This window comes from Dermacentor albipictus, chromosome 4 (genome assembly GCF_038994185.2).
Source record: "Dermacentor albipictus isolate Rhodes 1998 colony chromosome 4, USDA_Dalb.pri_finalv2, whole genome shotgun sequence".
Taxonomy (NCBI): domain Eukaryota; kingdom Metazoa; phylum Arthropoda; class Arachnida; order Ixodida; family Ixodidae; genus Dermacentor; species Dermacentor albipictus.
Window position 1 is genome coordinate 127,890,135 of NC_091824.1, and position 19,792 is coordinate 127,909,926.

General features: G+C 45.5%; 1 protein-coding gene across 1 annotated transcript in view; it reads right to left on the reverse strand.

Moving 5' to 3' along the window:
* The window catches only part of LOC135899518 (beta-1,3-galactosyltransferase 1-like), a 57,177-nt gene extending 37,614 nt beyond the window's left edge, over positions 1-19,563 (reverse strand). The window contains exon 1 of the mRNA XM_065428791.2: positions 18,764-19,563. The gene's annotated coding sequence lies outside the window, so the exon portion shown is untranslated. The remainder of the gene's footprint in view (positions 1-18,763) is intronic.
* Between the last annotated feature and the right edge of the window lie 229 nt (positions 19,564-19,792).

The following is a 19,792-nucleotide window of genomic DNA, read 5'->3' on the forward strand; positions in this document are numbered from 1 at the left end:
CATCAAAAAGTTTCAACGCCGATAAACAAGCATGCGATTCGCGTTGTTAGTTACATATTTGACATGTGTATTCCAAGAAAGATTAGAAGAAATGTGAAGACCAAGGTACTCATAACTGTCAACAGATGGTAATGGAACATTATTGAGTGGTGTGGTGAGAAACTTGCATGCTTTTACACTTAGTTGTATTAAGTGCCATCAGCCATTTACTGCACCATTCAAATAACCTACCTATAGATCGCGTTGCAGACTGTTATAATCGGCATGGTTAGTAATTTCCTGGCAAACTGCACATTCATCTGCAAGCAGTTGGACAGTTCAGGAAGAAAGGCAAGTAGGAAGATGATTAATATAAATCAAGAAAAGCCGAGGGCCCAAACGGACCCTTGCGGGACACCAGATGTTACTGCAGAATTAGGTGAACGACTGCAATTAGTCGTCACATACTGACTACGGTGAGAGGAAAATTCCTTAATCCATGCAAGTACACTGGGGTATATGTTAAGTTGACTATGTTTGAAGTAGATAATGTGAGACGGAGCCAAATGCTTTAGCACAATCTAAATATATGCAATGAGTATCAAAGTCATGATCCGTGTTAATAATCAAGTCGTTGGCAAAACATAGCAATTGCGTCTCGCAGGAAACTGCTTTACGGAATCCATGCTGATAAACACTGAAGAAGGAATCGGACTCAAGGAATTCAGTGAAGTGTGAGTGTATTCTATGTTCTAGGATTTTTACTGGAATGGATGTTAATGATATGGGAGGGTAATTATTGTGGGAATGTACATCACCAGATTCATGCACAAGGACCACCTTCCCTATCAATCAGAGGGCAGTGTAGACATCTGTAATGACTGTTCAAAAAGCTTTGACAATATCAAGGAACAATAAACTTGTGTACACTTCAGCATTTTTGATAAGATACAATCTGAACCGGCCTATAAAGACACCTTGAGGTTGACAGTCAGCCTTTCGACACCAACTGCATTAATAGCTATGGAATCTATTGGTAAGAGTTGGTTTTTGGCATATGCGGAAATATTGTGGGGGAGCTCTTATGAATATGATAACAAACACATTAATCAACAAACACATTAATCAGAACATCGCAGGATTCGCTTTGAACTACTGGCACATAGCATTAATTGAATGTGTGTCCTTTTAGTACCGTTAATAATGCTTCAAAATTTGCAAGGGTTAGAACGCAGTATCAAAGGAGGAGTTTCATCAAAGAATTTGTTCTTGGATGTTTAAAGAGCAGTACGGGATTCTCCATTAAATTTTGATAGCAATACCAGAGGTCTTGTCTGGATTATAAATTTCCGCGTCGAAATATCCGCTTCCTTTCGTTGCGCAAGCGCTTTAACATGTTATTAAACAGTGGAGAGTGAGTACCCGACAAAACTTTTAGGTACAAGATGATCAATTAGAGACAACAGTTCGTTTTTATAAAAAGATAATTTAGATTTCTCCCGACACAGATGCGCAGGCAAGAGTCAATGAAATTTTCCGCGTCGCAAATTTCATTAAACTGCAGTTGTACGCAGGACAGAGCCCGCACCTATATAGTGTCATGTTTCGAACGGCCAAGCTGGAGTGAAGGCCAATCCTACACGTATTCTGTTAGAACAATCTGCCTCCCATAAGATTAAGCCCCTTTAAAACGCAGGCTTACGCGGTGGCGGTGAAAACGAGCGAATTGGCAGCGAACTCCCTTCTTTGGGAACTATACAGTATGCGGTAGCTGCCAAATTTCGCTTCAATTCCAGTCACGCGGATATGGCCAAATAAAATAGCTAGAGGAATGAAATACTATAGACATTTTAGCTAATCGTTCGTAGTAGGCTCCGCTCAGATCGATGCGCCCTAAAAAAATTGTACACAACCGCTCAGCGGTAACGCCAATGCTGACAGAGGAAAACGGCTCGCTGCCCTCAAACCGCTGCTGAACTAACTGAGGAAAACGTGCCCATGCTTCGCAGTGTTTGAACGCGATAGTCTAAACCACTGTCACAGAAAATCCGGTGTCGGCGTCCGCCGTCGGCGGCGTTGTCCGTCAGAAAAAGAAAAAAATCCCGAACCACAGCCACGCAGGCCTTCCACGTGGCGCAGAGGAAATAATTGAATTTCTCAAAGTAAAATGCGTCACGAAATTCTTAAAGTCCGACTCACACACAACCTACAGACATGATATCGTCGGATTGTAATTTGAATATACGAGAAAACAATTTTCTTACGCGGAAACTCGAGCACAGTCTTCGCTCACGGGGATGTGAGCCATTGATGAGTCACTGCTTGTAGCCTCTGCCTTCCGGGGATATGAGCCATTGCTCTGCCTTGCCCTGCCGCCGGGATCGGAGCACCACTGTTCTCTATCGGGCCCCGTGTCGTAGAATTTCCGCTGTCGGTGTCGACATCAACGGGGCCCGATAACGCCATCACGTTCCATTCTTAAAGGTGAAGCTCAAGCGTCCTCCAAGTTTTGAAATGCAATTAGCATTTTCAACCAACTTCTCCCACTATGGCATGTTGTTGCTGTCTGCTACCTAGCCGTTGAAATGTCGCTTTGACTTTTGAAACAAAAAAGGAAATTGCATGTCGGATGGTTGACTTCGAATCTAGTTCCCTCAGCACAGCAGACTGATGCTGTACGCATGCACAAGACCGTCGACGCTCGCCTAGAAATCGAGCATACCACATTAACCAACTTCATACGAGCAAACCAGGGCTTTGAGACGTTAAACGCGCGAGCCGTGTCGCGTGGCAACTATTTACTAATAAAATTAAGAACTCGCGCTCTTCTAGCTTAAAACTAAAAATTGAAGTTTTACGCCCGAAAAAGAAGCCTATGCAATCGCGTCGTTATTAATTCGAAGTCAGATAGGCTGAGCCAGCGGGACCAAACTGTCCGCGGTTGGGGCACCGCGTTTATTGAACCTCTCTTTGTGGCGTCCGCCAAACCGGAGCAATCAAAATCTGCAGACAGACCGAGAGACGTGCGACAGCCGACACGCACTATTCCCGAACATCCTCGTACATTTTACCACCACGACGCTTCCTTCGCATGCCAAGCCAAAACACTCACACTGGCCAACCACGCCGCGACCCATCTTATGCGACACTGCCGAGGTCACCCGTCCTGCCTTAAGTGCAGGGGCTACCCAAACACCCTACACACCTACTGTACGTGCTCTCGCGACAAATCGTCACCGCATTTTCTCAATACCTTTATTTCTCGGTAAAGGCAAAACCTGAACGAAGAGGACAAAGAACATCATCTAATAAGCACCAACTCTCAGAATTTTCAGTTCCCGATTTTTCAGTTCCCAATTTTCAGTTCAGCAATGTGTGTATGACTTCAGTACAATGAGACAGTAGTTTTTCTAGCCATCTATGAATCAAAGACAAAAGAACCAGTAGCCGGGGCTAGATGGTATTTGTTCATTGAGAATGGAAGCGCAATGTACCAACGAGGATATCGGAAAGAACGTGGAACGGCTGTCGACACCTCAACAGTGCTCTGCTACACAAAACAACTGGTAGCTACAACCGTATTGCGATTCTACGACCCGTCTAATTGGCTGTACCAGGCATCATCCAAAAGCAACGCAAGCCTTCTACATTGATTGAGGCTTGGCGTGGCTCTGCAACAATGTGATAAAGTGTTTCGCATTTAAAGGAAATTTGAAATCTGGTGACTGTAGGCATTTTCTTTAATTGCTGAAAATGACAAAAACTCAAGTATCACATTTTCAACTCTGTAGTACAGTAATAGATAATGATATCACCAATATCTAAACTGCACCTACTAAGAGATCTGAAGTGGACAAGCTTGGTGTATTATACGGCGCTCTGAAATATACAACTGATTTGTTAGTGTAGGACTTTTGCAAATCACCCTCGTAAGCATTGAAACAATTCCATGTGAGCTGTAAATTATTACATAAAATTTGTCCAATTTGGATACTCGCGCAGATGAAGTTTATACAAATACGATATCTGTCCTTTTTTGTGTGAGTGTAGAGTTGCGGATTTGTAAACTACGTGTTTCATCTTTTTAAGCTTACCAATTTTCAGGAGTTCTAAAAAAAATTGCTTCCTAGAGTCGTTAGATTTTCTCTCAAATTCAATAAACTTATTTGAGATCGGTCGGCCGGTTGTCCCAAACAAACATTTTCTGTTTCGCGCATGTATCCGAAAAGGGAAGTTGTAGTTGGACACAAGCTAAAAGTTCCTCTTGAGCCGACCTCATAGCTTATCTCTTATAAGAAAGCAATATATTTAAGTGACTGAGAGCTAAACTTGTGTGAAACTTACATACAGTGAATACTTACTTTTTACGAGTACGAGGCGCGAGGTTAAGCCTCAGAAAGCCGGGATGAAGTGCTCTGCAAATGACAGCGCATGATGTGACCTGATGACTGCGTAACTTTGGTGCGGGAAGCGCCACTCGCGTTTGGAAAAAAAAAAAAATTCCAGCGGTGGTACTGTGGATCGTCTACTACAACCACTTCCGCGAGATTTCGTGCGGTTACCACAGAATGTGTGTCGGTGCCTACAGGGGGACAGCGTTCCGAACAGTGGCGATGCCAAGACAGCGTGCTATAGGCACTGTGCCGGGAATGCTGCCGCCCGTAGACGCCGACGCATCTTGTGCCGGCTCGCCCGAATTCCCTCGAATGTGATCGTACCAGCGTGAGTACATGATCGAAAAGCACTGCCCCAGAATCACGCAAGTGCAGAACGTTTCGCAAACTGTTGGGCCCGATTTCCTTTAGCGCGTGCAGCGGTGAAGTTTATCGAGCCCTGAAGCACTCGGGCTTTAGGATCTTATGCATTGCTCATCGCCTTATTCGCTCATTTTGTTTCTTCAGTTCTTAATTTCTCAACAGATTCAGTTCAATTACAAATGACAAATTCCTACTTGATTCTTGACTACTAAAAAAAAGAAACACCCAATTTGTAGGTTTTGATGTCCACAAACTGCCCAGTGGTTTAAGTGTAAGGCTCCGGACCAATTGCAACCACGTGGGGCTTAACGTGCACGTAAATCTGGGTCGCCACGGCCAGGAATCCGTGCCGCAACCCAGTGCTAAGCAGCACAACGTCGTAACCACTTCAGCCACCATGGTGAGTTGCTATTGAATACGTTGCACAAAATAGCATCGGCCTAAACATAAAGTGAGAACTAGTTCACCACAGACAGGGCATCGAACTCCCATAACAGAACAGAGAAAAGCAGAGGGAAAAAAGAATTTACATACGCGCGATACATGTGAGACTATTTGATACTCGTGAACTATGAGATAATATGAACTTATGAGATAATATTTCCTGCGCAGTAAAGCAGTGAGAATTATTCAGCGAGCAGTGAATGAAACAGCCTACGAAGAAGAACAGCAAAAAGAAGTTACAAACAACTAACATAGAGAACAAAGTGCACAATGCATACTGCACACTAAATGAAATTACGTTAAGCAATCATTAATATGAAAAGATAAAATTTGTGTGTCGCGCTTTTACTAGAACACTCAAAATATAAGAACAAAACGCGTTCATCAATGTCATTTGACATCCTTTTGCAAATTCGTCGCTTCGTACAGAACACACCCACCTTTCTTGTGCGACGAGATTACGTCTACGGCTGAGCCGGCGGAACCGGACTGATTTCTCAGAGAGAGAGAGAGAGTAAACGTTTATTTCTCAGCTCCCGTGCTGGCGGCGGTCCAGATATGCAGCCTTGAGAGTAGGTGAGGCCTCGAGCGTCGCTTTGAGCATTGTTTTTTTTTTTTGCGTGTTGGTGCGATGATGAACGCGACACCGCGGCTGACGTCGGCGGATGCGTGCTTCGCACAAGCATCCCTGAGTGGCATCGATTGAACTCGAGCTTCTTTCGTATGTCACCGCTATGTGCTAGGATATGTGCAGAATTTCCACGACTTTATCGGAAATGAGAAGTGTGTTATCATACTGCGGAAAATACCTAAAGTAGCGCCGCTCTGTAGCTCGGTCGACCGGCCGGGGTGATGGCGCATGTCAAGGATCTTGAGTCGTAGCCTGTCCCCCGCCTTGCTAACAATCTTTACAGCGTATGATGTATCGAACACGCACACACAAACAATATATATATATATATATATATATATATATATATATATATATATATATATATATATATATATATATATATATAGACTCGCGGCGTTTCGCGCAGGTACGGGGAGAGTCTCGAGGACCTATATGTACATAAAATGTGAGTAGCGTAAGAAAGGACAGCTGTGAAATGACTGATTCTTTGATTCATGGAGTTGAACGTCCCAAAACAGCGGTGGCGCTTTGAGGAGCCACCGCAGTAGAGTGGCCCGGATTAATTTTGCCAACCTGGCGTTTCTTAACGTGCACCTAAGTAAACGAGCGTTCTTGCGCTTCGCTCGCATTGAAATGCGATTGCTGCGGCCGGGTATCAAACCGGCGACCTATGCACTAAGCAGCAAAACGTAATGCAAAAGGATAGACAGTTGGGCGAGTTGGTACGGTAACATGATTTGGGCTTTTAGCGCGAAGTGAAACACGGACACAGAAGGAGCTCATCCTGCCTGCTCCTTCTGTCTCCGCGTTTCACTTCGCGCTAAAAGCCAAAATCAGCAAAACGTCTTAGCACACAGCGGCGGGTACATGTAAAGTGAGACAACGTTCCACCTGTTGACTTACTTGACACACATTGTTCCCTTTCTTGCGCTAAACATTCGACACAGGTCATAAGCTGGACCCGTCACCTTCGTAAGCTGCAACACGGAATAGCGAGCATAATATCACTCGAGCTTCAAATCATAGACGACGCGGTTAAGACCTCTAGGATCCCGTTTATATGGCGTCAGAAACTGAACCTGATTTGCTCACCGCAAATATATATTAATTTGCTCATAAAAGTTGAACATGCCGAAGAAGTGACCAAAATGCTGCGTATTCATAAACAAGCACAAATACTTCACAGTGGACTTTGTCTAGTGCAGCCATCGCTACGGTTACTGAATAACCTGCCGCAAGCGAGTCGTTTAATCGTTGGAAGCATAGCATTCGTGCAAGGTTCTCAGCCTTAGACGTACGTCGATGTAAATTCAATATCCAGCACGCAAGCAAACACAAACATTATATATATATATATATATATATATATATATATATATATATATATATATATATATATATATATAATGGACACACACAACCTGCAACAACCTGATTAGACTAAAGAGGTTATTAAAGCGGTTACACCAGCGGACAAGGACAAAAGGGAGGCGTAGACACTACGATGCGATAACTTGAACAACTTAGTCTCGTGAACACATTTAAGCGCCATGAGCCACAGCCCCACTTCTGGTCTAATTTTCATGCCGCTGCTTCCTATAAGGACATCTTTCTATATAGTAGGTCGACAGACACCGTCTTAACACACGTTTCGCTATTCCGCCTTTTAGCTTATGTTTGTATAATTTAACGCACTTCTTTGTCCCTGTGTCTGGCAAGAATAACGCAATATTACAAAATAAAGGAAAAGGGTGCCCAGCCACATTAACTGTGAGCGAACAGATGACCGCCGCACTAATTCCTAACATTTAAACTATATTCTGCTAAGCGGCGATTAAGGCATCGTCCTGATTATCCTGTGTATTTATACCACATGAGCATGGCAGTTCATACACTACATACTGCCTCCACACAACCAACTATATCATTGAATGTTATCGTCATGAGCGCCCTGCGTATGCATACACATGTGTCGATCAAGAAATTCCATTAACGCCCAGAAGTGCACAGCGTAAAGGAGGAGCATTGAAAATGCGCCTCTATACACATCGTTGTGAGGAAATGACGACTTCGCCGCTTTTCCTCGTCTGCTGGAAAGGTCAGGCAAGCGCGTGTCAATCCGGTCAAGAAAGGGCGGCGGAGAATCGCGAGTTGACGCGCATTTTTTTTTTCTTTCCACGCCTGCTGACGTTCTAAAGGCAACGGACACGTATTAACACTCGGCGACCAATCGGCGCCCATTGCTAAACGGTCGTCGCAAAAGAACCGGCTTTAGGGAGAGGCCCACACGTGGCTCGCACATGGCAGTCTCGCGTGCATTCGCTAACTGCGACTATCGTATTTCCTTAGTAATCTCACCAAGCGAGGGCAGGGCGCAATTTAAGGGAAACGGAGTAGGTCGTTGCCGCCTTCGCGGCACCCATTAAAGACAGAAAGGATGAAATATAAAAAAGAAAAAGGCAGAAAAGAAAAAAAAAGCGGTGACGCTTTTATCGAGAACTAGATATTGCACAAAGTCACGTTACCAAGAAAAAGGGCCCGTGCGGCTTGCGGCCAAGATAACGGCGGGAAGGCACATGGAGTGGCACGAACTGTGTTAGAGCAACTTAGAGTGGCTTGGGTGTCGGTGATGCCTTCACAGACGTTCATCGCAACTTTCCCGATCTGCAAGTGTGATGTTTTCCGCGCAGGAAAAGCGAGCGTAAATCTCACTGCAGCTGCAGGGGGATGTTCCAATTTATTCGAGCGTATCTTGGCGCGTGTAGAAAAGTGCCCTGACGCGCGCGCGAATATAATAATCTTTAATCTGTAATGCGTGTACACTCTACGGCTTACTCCGCTCTTGATTTTCCTAACTTCTGACATTTATTCACATATATTTATAACCAATACGTGATTTGGAGTAGTCATCACCTTTATAAGGCGACTAAATCTCTCTTATACTCGTTAAAAATGAAAAATAAGAAAGGGAGGGGGCTCGTATTATATGTGACAATTCTTTTCGCCCTTCATCACTGACTGGCGTAACGCGAAGCCTCAGTTATCGCCTGTATCGGCCACTGAGTGCGACGGCGATAAGTAAACATAAATGTGAATTGGAGGAAAGGGTCCTTACATACCACGCGTCCATGGAACGAATATCAAACACTGATGCGTTTCGAGCCGGGTATTTTAGGCGAACGATATTCGCACGGAATGCAGATTCCAGAGCGAGATGAAAAAAAGCTAATCGTCGGTGCTTAATGACCCAAAGACGCGTGTGTTATAAGGGACGACATAGTTGAAGGCTCCGGAGAGATTTTTCTCCACCTCGGACAGCTTTTGCAACACCTACGCGAACTGTCGTTGCAAAACAACAGAAGTGGAGTGGAAAAAGACGAAATAAAGGGGTCTCCGTATCATCACGTCCACTCAGTGCGTGTCAGACAGTCCGTGTCGCCCGAGCCAACCTGATAATTTCTGAACCTGAATGGATGGAGATCGATAGCAGTGTAGAACATCACTTCACGAACAAAATACGACAGCACGCGTGGCGTGCTGTTTTGCGACACCTGTACATCGATACCGAAGGGTGGTGTGCTCTCGCGCAAATCGCTCTGTCCCGGCTTAGAAGACGCGAATTGGTATACGTGCAGAAGTCGCGACAACCGCTACATGCACGAGAGGTTAAAACGTTTTGACGAAGAAAAACGCGACACTTTTTTTTTATTGTTTTACTTATCTTGTGACAGCCTGTATTAATATTTATGTTGATTACTCCTGCTGCAACGCTGCCCCTGCCCTCCCGCTGCTTACTCAATTCCGTGAAATGAGCTTATTCTAAACAATTAAAAAATAAAAAGAGAAAAACACTACACGAACGCACGGCGCTTGTGTCCCGTCACCTTTCTCGTCCATTCTTCATCGCGCTATCCTTAGTAAGGCACAGTTGAATACCCTGTTTCAGTACGTAAAACGTCTGCTGCATAAGTTCAGCGGTTCAAGGAGAGTTGCGAGCTTTCACCATTTGAGAAATTCGTGATATAACGAAATGGAGCGCGAGATTACTGCACTGAGAAAGCCAGGAACAACCGCAACATCAAGCTGAACGCAACAAAGAGAGATGCAAACTGATCATCTAGCAGATCTTAGCGTGCTAGATGATCGCCTGGCATGCTGTAGGCGCACTATGCAGCAGGGGCTGAGTTGATGTTCGCTTCGATGTCAGTGAGGGAAACTTGAAGATCTGGTGGATGTCGCGAAGTCACATTACAGCAGGCAAGGCAGTGACGCTGATTGCAGAGGGGTTAACTGTTTATTAAGATAGAACAGGCAAGCGATAGAATGGAAACTATCTACACGGACATCAAACTACGAGTCAAAAGTTAGCATTTTCGTCTTCTTTCTCTTAGCTTAATCTCCACCGAACCCCCTTCCAACGGCCCTGCACCTACCTAAAAGCGTTCGCAACAACCTTCTCGCCCCATCTTTCATCCAATCAAACTGCCGTGCGCGAGCTGTGCTCACAACGGGGCTCCAGGGTGACACTATCCGGAGTTCGAATACGTCAAGGCTGTTGCCACAAATCCTTTGCAGTGCAACGAGTCTCTTGTCTCACAGACTCGCAAGACACACTCCACCGCAGAAAACACTTCCACGCCCCGTTGGGGCATCTGGTCTGTTTGCGGAATGTCTCGGCATGGTGCGGTTCAGCGACGAGGGGTTGACTTCAAAGCCACAGCACTGCTTCTGCGAACCGACCGCGAAAGCCCCGACTCGCAGTCAAGTCGCTCACGTGCTCTTCAAAAAACCGCGGATTCCCCAAATCCGATGGCTATACCTCTCCGCCGCCGCCTTGGTGTCGAACCACACGTCTCTTCTGACCACCCCACGTGACTCTTACATGCAGCCGCCCGCACAAACAATGCCGAACTCCACTGGCTGGATTATAATTATGACACACACACACACACACACACACACACACACACACAAACATATATATATATATATATATATATATATATATATATATATATATATATATATATATATATATATATATATATATATATATATATATATATATATATATATATATATATATATAAAATAGACATGACCGTAAACACATCAAAGTATAGCGGTATTCAAATCACGTGTCGTATGCGCCGCGAGCAGAAATGACATACGGAAAACACGGCCCGATAGCAATCAATTTTGCTCCACGGCCCACACTTTTCGTATTTTTTTTTCCCACAGGCAGAATGACATGAAGCAATGCGTGTGCCAACGGTTTGTGCTGGCGTTCATAAGTCGAGTCAGTAAACAGGCACAGATTGCGGCGGCCGGGGCAAGTGAAATGCGTGCCTTCGCCTTTCTTCCTACTGGCATACTGCTGCGTATACACCTACACTATAGATCCGACTTGTAAACATCAATACGAAATCTTCATCCTTATTCGCGTGCTCAACTTTCTAAAATGCTATGGAACAAACGACACTTTTTTTGCTATTAAAGTTTAGAGACGCCGCCTAGCGACTCTAAGATTGCGTACATTAACTGAACCGCGACGCTGTTAGCACGATTCAATTTGCTCCTTTCATATTCCATCGGTTGGCGCACACGCAGGCAGCTTTTATTTGTGCGCTTCGCAAACAATATAAATTATGATAAAATTCGCTTCACTATGGTGGCATGAGGACAGTACAGACTGTGTACAGACGGCGTCAGAATTTCAAGGGATCACGCGATTTGAGAAAACAGATAATGTTCCAGCAGTCTGACTGTATCCAGTGAAACTGTACAAGCGCATGTTGTTCGCATGTGCAAGTACGGCCTGAAAACGCGAACACCAGGCTACGCCACGCACAGGTTGCGGCAAATGTTCAGCTTGTTCTTACATACCATGGTGCGTAAACTTTTGGCTCTGACTGCACACGAAGCTCAGAAACAAACCACCTAGGTGAACGCTATTTGCACTAAACAAAATATAGCACACCGTAGCTATATTACCGGAATTACCATACAGAAAAAGACTAGAGGCGACGTGACAGTCGTACACTTTCAGCTCATTTATTTTTGGAATAACACAGACTACATACGGGGTGATTATTTTAAAATTTTTCGGAATTTTGTGAAAGTCGCCTGTCGCAGATAACATAGTCCGAGTCCTTGAGCTGAATTGTTCAGAGAGGCGGACATTACTTTCACGAGGAATCGAAACACATATTCAACTATGTGAAAATAAAGATAACCAATTACCCTTATAATTAATTACTTTAGGGCGCGTATCGGAATTTAAGAATTGTAGCCTGTGAGTCTCCAAGGTGCGTTCACTTGGAATTGATCTCCAGAATGACACCTGTTTGGAGATAGGCGTCATCAAACTCGCCATAAAAATGCACTGTTGTTCTACTCACTTTTTTTAACAAAACGATATTTCATGTATTGAAACAAAAAAGGTAATTAGAACGTCCATTTTGTCCCACACACTTCGGGAGAAATATATCGAATATGGTGTCCTCCACTCACTTGAGGTGGATACGTCTTGCAGACTCACCGGCTACAATTCGCAAATTGCAATAACTGCCGTAAAACAATTTATTAGTGAATGTTTTTAATTATTTGAATGTGTTTTCATTTCTCATGATAGTAACGTCCGCCTCTTCGAATAATCCAGCTCAACAACATGAATTATGCTATCTGCCACAGGCGAGTTTTAGAAATTCCGGAATACCCAAAAATGATCACCAAATATATACAGGTGTATACAGCACTTGCGCAACAGGAAGAATCAAAAGCAATCTCCCAGAAAGTTATATTCATTACTGTGGTTACAATAACACTACTCCGCAATTCTGGTAATTAATCATGCAACAACTGGCCCATCAACGTGCTTGATTAATATACTGTGGCGCCGATAATGGCGAGCACAGTCGTGGACATTTGAATCCAATAATGTGGCTGCTTGAACTACGTCGTGATGGATATACGTGGATGAGACCGCAGGAGGCGTGCAGAAAGTTTGTGGGACGCGCGCGCTCTGCTACGGGTCTCATTTAGGATTGCTGTTATGCACAACACAGTACAGGGAACGAGAACGCACATTACGAATCAACCGGCAGGTATTGGAGACAATTCCCTATCGTTTTTGGACCCCTACCCTTTCCAACCTGGTGCTCGTTGGTCTCGCCGATTCATTACCGCAAATCGTACAGCTCTCCATATATGCAGACAAACATTTGCATATGCGCTTCAGGAGCGACACGTCTCCAAGTCCGCGCAACGACTTCAGAAGGCTTCAACGGCCTTTTCAACATACCAAAGAACGCAAGGCCTCCAAGTTTCACCGGAGACGTGTGCACTCGTAGCTTTAACTCGCAAAGCAATGGCCCTGTATGCTTTACGGATGAGTGACCAAAATGTACCATATAGACGAACGCACCGATTTCTTGGTGTCATAATTGATAGGAGTTTTGTCTTGGAGCCCTGACCTCTCGTACATGACAAAGCATTTGGCCGCCATCGTGGACCTTCTCTCATTTCTCGGAGGGAAGTCCTGGCACGCAACTGTACCATCAATGTTGCAATTACATAAAACACTATTTTTGGGCTTCCTGCGGTACAGCTTACCTGTACTAGAGAATACAAGTTTTGTGCTACAAACATCCGCAGACTCCAGAGTGCGCAAGCCCACGCACTCAGAACTTATCTTGGTTTCCCAAAAACTACTTCATTGGTTGTGACTGGGGCCATCGCCAGAGAGGCCCCTTTGGCAGTCTGCATTGCTACACATATCCTGAGAGCACACATCCGAAACCTTACTCGGACTCCATCACATAATATTGCTTGAGTGCCAGCAAAAAGGCCACACTCTATATTTTCCGAAAGTATTGCTAGACATCAGTCCTACTTGCCCTCACAATGTACGCCCGCTACACGGTTATCAGAACCATTGTGGTGTCTTCACAGGCCGCAAGTGCAATTGACAATTCCGGGCATCCGAAAGAAAGCTGGAGCGGCGTTGCAAGCTTTAAAGCAAGCAACTTTAGAACACATTTACAACGTGCACAGGTTGCGGACACGTGTGTCACCAGCTGTCAACTGCAACAGCTGGGTAGGTAAAACTCAACAGCTCTGCTGCTGCAGTCATCATCCCGGAAAAATCCGAAGAAATCAGGTTGAAGACTTCATATGTTACCACCTCGACGGGTGCAGAACATGCGGCACTCCGCGATGCACTTGATTTCATTAATCAGGAATCACAGCAACAATGGACAGTCTTTAGTGATTCCAAGGCATCCCTTCAGTGCATACAAAGCCCAATGCGCCACGGACCCAATGAACAACTGGCCCCAGAAATTCGACAGATATATCACCGCAGCCGTGATAAGGGACACAACATAATCTTTCAATGGTTTCCAGGACATTGTAACATCAACGGGAACGACCACGCACACGAAGCTGCCCGATCTGCACGCGAAAATGGTCAAGTTGTCTTGGTTCCGCTTTCGCGAACAGACACTGCGGCTGGGCTGCGATTGATCTCCCATGAATGTAGTTTGCCCCAGTGGGATTCGAACGTTTTCACCATGTGTCGTTTGTGTTCGTTGTTGCCGGATATACGGATGCATCTACCACCTGGATTAACACGATGTCAACCGACAGTGCTGCACCGTCTGTGGGTAGGCGTTGCATTTACAAGCTCATACATTTTTCTTATTGCAATGGCCAACAGCCCCACGTGCGACACATGCAGCAGCGATGAGACGCTCGCACACATTATCTGTGTTTGCCTGCGATATAGTGTCCAGAGGGAAGTGATGTGCAGAGTGCTGAACCGATTGTACAATCATCCGCTATCAGAACTAAACGACTTAGGTCAGTGCTCCCAAAGAACATTCGCGCTGAAGTCCTTATTAGCGTTACTAAGATTCCTGCCGTCTACGGGGCTTCACGATAGGCTTTAAGAACGCCGCCCCCTACCGCTCCATAGTGTACGCGGTTTGCTTGTGCTCATCTCTCTTTCTCTCTCCCCCCCTTCCACTCTCTTTCTCTTCTTATCCCCATCACCCCCATGAAGGGTAGCCAACCGGAACTACTTCTGGTTAATCTCCCTGCCTTTCTATGCACCATTTCTCTCTCTTTCTCTCTGTCTGTCTCTCTCTAAAATGCAGTAACAAGCGTCGCGATCACGTACGATGTTGTGTCCCGAACACGCCTTTTTACACACGGCTACAATGAAAGTGTCTAACTCAAGGCATGAGAAATTCGCTGAACTGCCAAAGCTGATAAAGAAGAAGTAAGAGATATTCAAAATTATAACGTCAGAAAGGTTGAGGAAGCAGTAAAAAATGGCCAAAGCGTGAGATCAGTGAGAAAAAAGCTTGGCGTAGAACAAGGCATGACGTATGTAGTGAAGGATAAGCTGGGTAATGTCATCAGCAATTTCGATGATATAAAAGCAGCAGAATAATTCTATACTGACCTGTACAGTACACACAATAGTCATGCAAGCTTGAATGGAAGTAGTGATGACTAGGATACAGAGGCTCCTTTCATTACTAACCACGAAGTTAGAAGGGCCTTGCAGCACATTTCCCGGGGAAAAGTGGTCCGATAATATGGAACAGTCGATTTAATCAGAGAGGGCGGAGATATTATGCTTGAAAAAGCTTGCAGCCCCTATACGCAATGCTTCACGACTTCAAGTGTAGCATAGCTGGAAGAATCCCAACACTATACTGATCCATAAGAAGCGAGACGATAAATAACTCAAGAATTACAAGCCCTTTATCTTGCTTTTAGTATTGGAAAAATATTCACCATGCTTAGTTGTAACAGAATCAAATTTCATTCCACCAAGAGAACAGGTTGGCTTCAGGAAAGGATATTCTACCATAGATAATGCCCATGTCACCAATCAGGTGATTGATAAATTTGCGGAGTACAATAAATCTCTCCATAGGACTTTTATAGATTACGAAAATGTATTTGATTCAGTAGAGACTGAGCACGTGCTGGTGGGCGAGTTGGTTATACATGATTACGATAAAGGCGCCAAGTAAAACGACGGACGACGGAATACGACCCGGGACAACCACGTAGGCGCACTACCAACTGAGTGTTTTATTTCTTGGCACAGGAATAAATAGCTGCTGCCAAGAGTAAAAACATCAAGAAAAAGCAGTGCCGTCATTTGTATCACGCAACGAAAACGCGATACAGAACAGCTTCTCAAGGGCCGCTCCGAAGATACGCCAGTTCCTTTGTCGACATAGAAATTGAGGGTTCACTGATACAAGCATCACCACGCTTCTTGATCTCAAGCGCTTCCTTATCTCAAAGCTAATATTAGTTCAATAACCGGGCGAGGCAGCAAGAATTCATAATTGCCAGTGAGTCTCTAGAGTCAGTGCAGGAGTATGTTTATGCAGGTCAGTTACTCACAGGGGCCCTTGATCATGGGAAGCAAAGTTACAGCAGAATAAAAATGCGCTAGAGTGCATACTGCAGGCATTACCAAATCGTGACTAGGGGAGCTTACCGCTGTCTTTCAGAGAATAGTGTACAATCAATGCATTGTACCGGTGCTAACACATGGGGCAGAAACTTGAAGGTTAACAAGGAAGCTCAAGAACGAGTTAAGGAACGCGCAAAGCGATGGAACGAAATATGTTAGACGCAACGTTAAGTGATAAGAAGAGAGTGGTGTGAATCAGAGAGCAAACGGGGATAGCCAGTATTCTAGTTTACATTAAGAGAAAAATTGGAGCTTAGCAGGCCATCTAATGCGTAAGGCAGATAACCAGTAGACCATAAGATTTGATGAAATCAGGAAATTTGCAAGCGCAAGTTGAAATCATCTAGTGCAAGACAGGGTAATTGGAGATCGCTGGCAGAGGCATTCGTCCTGCAGTGACCACAAAAATAAGACGATGATGACGCCAACTTTTTGAATTGACATAATACATATGTGAAACTACGTTCAAGTGAAATAGCTACTGTTATCCAGAACATCGTTCCGCATACCTGTATCTATTATGTGAAGCATTCTTCCACATGCGTGTCATTGGAACATGTGGGACAGCTAAAATGAAAGTGTAACTCAAGAGATCAGATAGTCGCTGCACTTTCAAAGCCAATAAACAAGAAGGCGATATTCGAAAGTAAGCGATATTCGAAATTATAATGTCGCAAAGATGGAGGAAGCAGTATTGGCCCCACCCCTGTTTCGTGTCATCTCTTGTCCCGTCTTGAAACTGCGCTAACGAGTATTCATATATTATTATTTGGGACGACGTTCCACATAATTGTGGTTTCAGTTACAGGTGTATCGAAGAATGGTCGAAATAACGGGCACAAATATGTGGAGTACTGTTTCGGATACGAGTGACTAATTTACTGGAACACAGTCCTAACGGCCCGCTGCTCGATAATCGCGTATTTCAAGGCTGTCAATAAAGCTTTTCCATCCATCCATTCATACGAATTTAAACATGGACGATCGCTTTTACATTCTGCGATTTTATCTGGAGCGCGTTTTCATATAAGCAACTAGAAAGTATTTGCAAAAACGTCCCTTTTATAGCTTTGGAACAACTGGAACGAGATTAAGAATTATTTACATTTAGAGTGAGGGCACGAATCGAGTTACACGCTTGTAGCTCAGAGAGGAAAACTTTACAATCAATCTGATCGGTCTTCCTTGACATGCCGGGTCACCACGCATAGCCGTGGCCAACGCCATGAGGTTATTCACATCCTGAATGCATAGGAGTTTCCGCTGGCGTTCAGGAAAAAGAATCAAGGGGTAAAAAAAGATTCTGGATCTGCGCCAGACTGAAGATTACGTAAGCAGGCGCCGGTTCAATAGCCTCCGAGATCCAGTTGACGTTTATGTAGGGCGAAAAAAAAGTAAAAAAAAAATACGGGAGAGGTGGCGGGGATGTGAAGGTCTACCACTGTAGCGGTGATTCATCAGATAAATAGAAGGCACAGACACCAAGCGACGTAATATAGAGCGCACATGCCGCGTTATAACTGCTAGAGAAAATAATGAGAAAAGAAAGGAACGCCTCTAACGTTTGCATGAATAGACAGGGGTTGTAAAAAATTTGGAGGACGCTTAGGCTTCGCATTTAAGAGTGGAACGCGATAGAATTCAAAGGTCCCCGAGTCCCTAACTGCCTTTCACGCCTCACGGCAAATGTAACTTAAGGAACCGTATAATGCTGACCGGGGCTACGCTGGCGGCGAACGCTACACCCGAAGGCGAACTTTCTGGTAGAAACTCGGCCTCTTGTGTGGGCCGATTTCTTGTTACGGTTTCGCACTTTTAATATTTCAGTCTGAGAAGATCTAACATAAAAGGTATCTGCTGTCGGTGCTTGTTTTTTACATGACACTTGTTTGCGGGCTGTCATTCTCAACATTCCGAGGAGTACCATTCTAAAGAATGAAAGACAAGGTATGAGCAATTTAGGTGATAAAAGAGCGGTTGGTTATGGGTGCTTCGAAATGATCTTAGCGGAAAGAACGGTCGACGCTGGACACGGAACGCCGACGCCGGATTTTCGGCGACACGGGGCCCTTAACACTATCGCGCTAAAATTTAACGACTTGGAAGGCACCGGTGGTGACGCTTGTGTGCATAGAACGGAGAATAAGCAGAAAAAGGAAACGGGACGGCGCAAGCGATAACCGACACGAACAAGCACGCGCTTACACCAAACAAACGCACGCCTCCGCTCACGCTGCGTGGGAACGCTGACCGGCCGGCCTCGGTTCGTTTGTTGTTGTCGTTGGAGGAGCGGCGAAAACCAAACCTTAGGCGCGCCTTCTATATTCACACCGCATCCAGCTTCGAAAGATTTTAGAAGCAAGACTACCACACTTGTGTGCCATCAGCTCAGTTGGAGCGGCGCTCCGCCCAGTCGCTCAGAAACCGTGCTCAGGCCTCCCTCACCTTTGAGTCGTCCTCGCTGCGAAGCGCCCAGCGGCGGCATGAAGTCCGGCGTCACCACGACGGGCGCCGGCGATGCCCTGCCTCCGCTCGGAAGAGGACGCCACCGCTGCCGACGACGACGAAGAAGGCCCGAGCTGGTCGATCCGCTGCTCCCGACGCATCAGCTCCCCGGGAGAAGCAAAGCCATCACGGGCACCACGCAAGCTTCAAGCGGTAACATCGTTGCACGTGCGCCATCCAGCAGCCTACAGCACCAGTTTCACTTCTCGGCCGCCCGAAGCCGGCGATGCGATATTACTGCTCGCTGTCGTGTGCACAACACCGTTGCCTCGTACGCGCAGCAGTGTGCTACGCAGCGCTCGCCATCACAGCGAGGTTGGAATGGCTGCGTGGCTTCTTCCTTCTACGTGTAACGTTGCTTAGCCGACCGAATTTGCTCGCTCTGCCGCTCAGCGGTGGGGGCCGCGGCGGCGCGACAGCACCTCCCAAGGCGTGGACGAAGACACGTACCACCCGGTACCACCCTCGCCTTGGCTCCCGCTATGCGGCCGGCGTAGCCCGCGCCGCGGATGCTCTGCGCTGCCTCTCCGGGCCCAGCGAGCGAACTGAGAGCAGCGCCAGTAGTTCGGGAGTCTGCCGCACGGCGTATTTCGCGCGCTCTTTGAGCGCCTCTTCAACAACTTCGCGCGCGCGTCCTTCAACGAAAACTGCAGGGATGTGCGAAATATGCATAAAATATTTAGCCGGAATGGAATACGACGACAAGCGAATCGAATCAAATCAAATCGAGTATGTTCTGAATAAAAGTTCTGGGATAAAGAACAGCCGTTTTCACCATTATTATACAGCGATGTACGACACACCCTCGTATCCACAATGTTGGCAAGTTCTTGCCATTACGTTGCATGTTATCAAGCATTGTTTATTAAAAGCAGAAATGGAGCCTTAGGCACAAGTATACAGTTTGTCTGCATACCCAGAACTTTTAGGAAAGTGTAACTGATCGTAGTTTACAGAAAAGTATTGCTC